The 5776-nt window shown below is 28.5% G+C and overlaps 1 long non-coding RNA gene across 1 annotated transcript; it reads left to right on the forward strand.

The window, feature by feature from the left end:
- The first annotated feature begins 5280 nt into the window (after positions 1-5280).
- LOC127900308 (uncharacterized) lies at positions 5281-5776 on the forward strand. Its single transcript, XR_008052351.1, has 3 exons — positions 5281-5409; positions 5532-5600; positions 5718-5776. It is a non-coding gene; the product is annotated as an uncharacterized LOC127900308 (long non-coding RNA).

The following is a 5776-nucleotide window of genomic DNA, read 5'->3' on the forward strand; positions in this document are numbered from 1 at the left end:
AGAATTAATAATGATGAAAATTTTGGTTAAAGGATCATTCTCCACCACCAAACACGCACATAATATATTAATTCTATCATCAATTTATATTGAAACTATCAACCATAGACAACAATAAGTTATATTAGTCTCAATATTTCCTTAGTGTGTCGTTAGGCAAAACAACCTCCTTACCTAATCTCTAACCATTAAATAATTGAAAACAAACTCTTTAAATTTAAGATAATGGAAGCATTAAGTAGAGAAAAATGTTAGGTTGATTTAGGCAATAAACACAAAAACTCAGATTATTTAACCTAGGTTATATTCTCTAATTGAAATCATTGATTCCAACCTGCTACTAATTATCAATCGTATACCCTTAGTTTACCCCGTTATCAAATTTACTACAATACTTTTAGGGAATATTAATCGTCCACCTTAAGTTGACAAAATATATCTGCTGTCCACCATACCATTAGTTGCCGTTTAAATATGATATGTTAGAGGGGTAATCTAGTCTTTTCATATTATACAAGTGATAAATTAAGAGTACATGAGTGATAATAAGAGATTTTAAGGGTATACAATTGATACTTTTCAAGGGTAAAATCGTTAATTCACTATAATTCCTTGAACTTTCAAACGGCAGCTAACAGTTTAGTGGTCGATAGATAACTTTTGTCAATTTAAGCTGGATGATTGATACATCCTTAAACTGTTGTAATATTTTTGATAAAAGTGCAAATTTAAGGTATGAATGATAATTCCCCTAGAATTTATTCAAGTCCTATCTAATTGGCCACTTAAATAAAACAAGAATCAAATCATAAACATTAATTATAGAAGAAAATAAACAATCTCAATTAAATAAATTGAATGATAAAAATTAAAAATTAATCATATGACATGTTTGGCGTTTTGAATTCACCCTTAACCACATAGAAAATTTAGCCTAATATAATTGAATTAGGAATAAGAGAATTGATAAAACCAATCATGGAGATTAATAACTCTACTTCAATTCCTTTCAGTTTCTCCCTTGTTTTTTCCTTCTTGCGGCTGCAATCTCCAATTCCTCTTGGCTGCAAAAATCCCCAAAAAAATCAAAAGCCAAAAGTTGGCTTTTATAATGCCTAAGATTGGCCGAATTTTATTTCCAATTTAAAGCAATTAATTTTCTTCCTTTAGTTGCCATGCACATGCCGCCCACTTTGCCAATTTCTTTTTTTCTTCAATTTGCTTTCCATAATTTAATCCCATGCACGTGAACTTTAACTTTGGCAAGACATAAATGCAATATTTTTAAATTGGTCAAGTGAATCCATGCACGTAAATTTTAAAGCCATGGACATTAAACAAGTTTCCATTTTACGCATGCTTGTTCCCAAAGTCTTTATTAATCTCCATGAAATCCCATATGCTTCCGAATGTGCATCAATTAATTAATTTGCTTCCAAAAATCTTCAGTTATTTCCTTTTTTAATTCCTTCAAACAAATTTCTTCTTAAATGCTCCGATTTAATTTCTCTTTAATCCCAGCATATACCTAAAATAAAAAATAAAATAAATAAAATAAAATAACAGATAAAAAAATTAACACAATAAAATATAATTTACTAAAATAACTAGAATATTTAATACCCAAAACAAGCAAAAGATGGAGAATTTGATAGCAAAATATATAGAAAATATACACTTATCAAATTCCCCCACACTTACCCCTCGAGCAAACCTAGAACAAAAATAAAATAAAAAGGAAATCTAAACTAGTCCACTTTCTTAGAAAATCACGATTGCATTTAGCATATGCAACAAACCTTTAAACCCCTAGACGACCCTAGTGGATGAGTTATAGTCTCGTGAGGTCTTCAACGATGATACCCACAAACATCATTTCATTTTTATTTTTTTTTTGCAGAAAAAGGACAAAAGAATTTAAAGTAAAACTAGCCTCAAAGATTGCATAAATCATATAGCTCAAAGAAAATTTCAAATATTATGGAAGTTCTAACTTTAATTCAATAGTCAATCCCATCTCTCTTTTGATTCTCATAGTGTGTGTGTGAATCAATTCAATCAAAATTCATTCCCGAAATCTTCAATATCAATAGTCTTTGCCTTGAACAAAGAAAAGAGTAGGCAAAACTAATTTTGTCATCTTGATCTCCATTTTTTTTTCAGGTATTTGCGTTCATTTTCTTTTGATTTTTTTTTTGTCCATAGTCAGGAGCTTTCACTCTACCCCTTAAGGTAGCCTTCTTTTTATGATAGATTATCCTCTACATACTAGTGGTATATACGCCCAAATCACTTAAGGATAGCTTCACTCTTAAAGGTTATAGGTAGCTATTTTTTTACTATGGTGCCTGTGTATACTACACTATATTGTGGAGATAAGAATCAAGACAATCATTTACTCAATCTAAAATTCTCAACTCAGTCTGCATCAATCTCAAATTCTAAGTCAAAGTTATGAAAAATTGATATTAGTGCTCATGCTTAAGAGGAAATCAACACAAGAATCAAGTATAAACTAAGGTAATATTCAACCCTTTCTAAGAACCATATTCACTGTCAATCAAATTCTTATCATTGGCTAATATTTAAAACAATGTTTTTTTTGGTTTTTTTTTTAGAAAAAAAGACAAAGCAACAAAAACTAAGTTCGAAATCCACCCCCCACACTTAATTCCTCCATTGTTCTCAATGTAAGTCCTCTGAATCGACTACTCCTACATCGACGTGATAGTTAAACTATCGTTTCCGACCAGTACTGATGTCATATTCTAATGAAATTTTCTCTTTTTTTTAGATCACTTATAACTCAAATAACTAGCTCAAGGTTCTTGAAAAATGACCATCTTAACCACTTAAAACCCACTGTTGTAGTTTCGTTTCAGGTAATGGCTTATGAAACACTTTTACGTATTTCACCCTTTTAGAAAACTAAGTCCATAATGTTTTAATTTTTATTTAAATCTAGCAAAAATGAACTAAAACAATATTATTTTTATGAATCATACATATAATACCATGATTCTTATAATATATTTAATTTATTTTAATTATTTTTCATAATTAAATCAATATGTTAAAAATAAATTTGAATCATTCTATTTGATTCAATCAAGCTTATTTGTTTTTTGAAAATATGTATATTTAATAATTCTATCATATATAGTAATGATAAATACTTTAATTTTTTAAAAGACAAATGTTAAATTACTAGATTAAGATGTTTCTATTCAAGGGCAAAACTGTGTTATGAGTTGGGGGAACTTAACCACAGGGTCGAAAAGAAATTTATAACAAATAAGGGTTATAACATAAAATTATGCCATTTGTATGAAAATTTTATAGTTTGCCACCTTAGTTTATCAAAATTGATATATATCTTCTTTAAGTCTATCATTTTCATTACTATTATTATTTTGACCCCCGAACCAAATTCTTACTTTCCCACCCTTCTTTCTAGTTAATAAACACAAACAACTTAGTAGCTTATTTCAGACAAAAAAAAGTGAAAGCAGAAAAGTCACTCGTCTACATGCATATTCGAGTCCATTCACAATTTAACTAAATTTGAGGGTTTATTCTAATTTCAGACAAATAAATAAAAATAAATACTAATGCTTCTTAACTTTGATTAAAGAAGATTAGATAACTTTCCTTAGTTCCTAGAATTTATTTCAATTATCTAGCTAATCTTTGTATTTTTGAAAATTAGTCAACATTTCTCATTGTAGTTGTTAGATCTAACTTTCTTAAGGTTAAAATAATATTATGTCAAATGTAATCTGAAATTCAAAACAATCCTAGCAATACAAGTGGAAAATAAAGAATAAGTAACTAGGTTTTATGAAAAAAAATATATGCAATATAAATAATCTGGGTGATATTTAAAAATATAAGGACTAACTAGAATTGACTCAAACCCTACCCACGATGATTATCTCACTAATTTTACATAATAATATCATTTATATATCGATATAAAAATTATAGGTTAATAAAGACAAACATTTAAAAGTATTGAGAATCTCATCCATTAAATCAAAATCTACCAAATGATGCAAAAAAATCTGAAGTTATGTGTTGAGATATGTAAAAATTTTGTCAATTTCTTAAAGAGAAATAGTTATGTACTTTCTGCTATAATTTTTATGGTGTTAGCGCAAACGCGTCGATTGCTTACTTGACCATTTGTTATTATTTTCTCGTGATTTTTTAATTTTGTCACAAGTTTTTTTTTTCTTTTATAATCATTGATCACTCGGTTATTATAGGTACTACGTGTCTCTTTATTCATTTCTATGAAAGATACGAACAAAAAATTAATATTCTCACTACATATATAATTATTTCTCAAAATCAAATCTTGTAATCTCACTTTTTAGAATCAATAATTGCAGGCTAATATATAGCTAACGCTTAGTTACCTTTATTGGCTATATAAATTCATATTCGGCTTGTCAATGTTTTCATCCAAGCTTCAATATTCACTTTCTTGTTGTGTAATTTTCTCTTAAATCCGTTCTAAGATTTTATTGCTTTCTTTCATTTAGCAATGGAGGCTTTGCGTCAACAAATTGCAGAAATGAGGCAATCCTTTTTTGACGAGGTTTAATTTCTTTCACTCTCACTAGTCTTCTTCGCTCAAGCTTTAATGCTTTTTTTTTGCTTGTTACTCTTACAAGAAAATATATTTTGGAGGGTTTTCATCTTACGATATACGTAAGCTGTATCTTGATTTTACTATAGCCATGTACAAACAAGCTTCTATTTATGAAAATGGCTGGAATTTTTTAATGAAAAAATCATTTTTTATTAATTTTGATATTTTATGAAATCTTTTTCTACAACTTTTTTTTAATTCTTTTTCCTTTTGGCCAACCCAAAAGTTTTAGACAAAAGGTTAGCGCCGCAAGGGCGGACATCTCCCGTCAAAAAAATTTCTAAAAGTTGAAATTTATTATTTATCTTTAAAAAAAATTATGTTTTAGCCTCTCATTTTAAAGATACCATATTTAGGCCTCTTCAAATATGTAATTTCTTTGTTTTGACCCTATTGAACCAAATTAATTCCGCCGATTACCAAAGTGGAAACCTATTCTTGTATAGGTTGTCCACCGGAGCTTCAACAAAATAATTCTTTATGGAGATCATAATCGATGGATATGATTATTATGATTTAAATATTTTGTTAATTATAATAAAAATAATAATATAGGCTATTTTCTTATTAGAAGATTATGTATATTATTAAAAAGAAATTAACATGGAATGTTGCTTCTTCCAGGAAATATTGGACAGGTACTTTATTCAGCTTGAACAACTTGGTGAGAACAACCCTGGTTTTGTTGAGGATGTGTTGACCGTGTACTTTAGGGACTCAACAAGAACACTTGCAAACATTGAGAAAGAATTGTAAACTAAGCTTATCAATTTCTAATCTTATTTACCTTCATATTATTTAATTATTTTTTTTTTGTGATTATTATGATCGTAATTTGATTATAGATAATGATTATTTACAACATATTCTACAGGCAAAAGACTGAAGTCAATTATGTTGAGCTGGATAGGTACTTTTATAATTTGAAGGGTAGTAGTGCTAGGTACGTAAATGAAAATAAAAGGAAATTGACTCAAAATTTTGCACTTCTTGTGTATTTAAGTGTTGTAAATATGCGCATTCACACAAAATTTACTACATTCATAATTCATAATTCCAGCATTGGTGCTAACAAAGTGAGGAATGAAGTTAACAAGACAAGAGAACTTTGCAGGGCAG

The sequence above is a fragment of the Citrus sinensis genome, chromosome 1, assembly GCF_022201045.2.
Source record: "Citrus sinensis cultivar Valencia sweet orange chromosome 1, DVS_A1.0, whole genome shotgun sequence".
NCBI classification, from domain to species: Eukaryota; Viridiplantae; Streptophyta; class Magnoliopsida; order Sapindales; family Rutaceae; genus Citrus; species Citrus sinensis.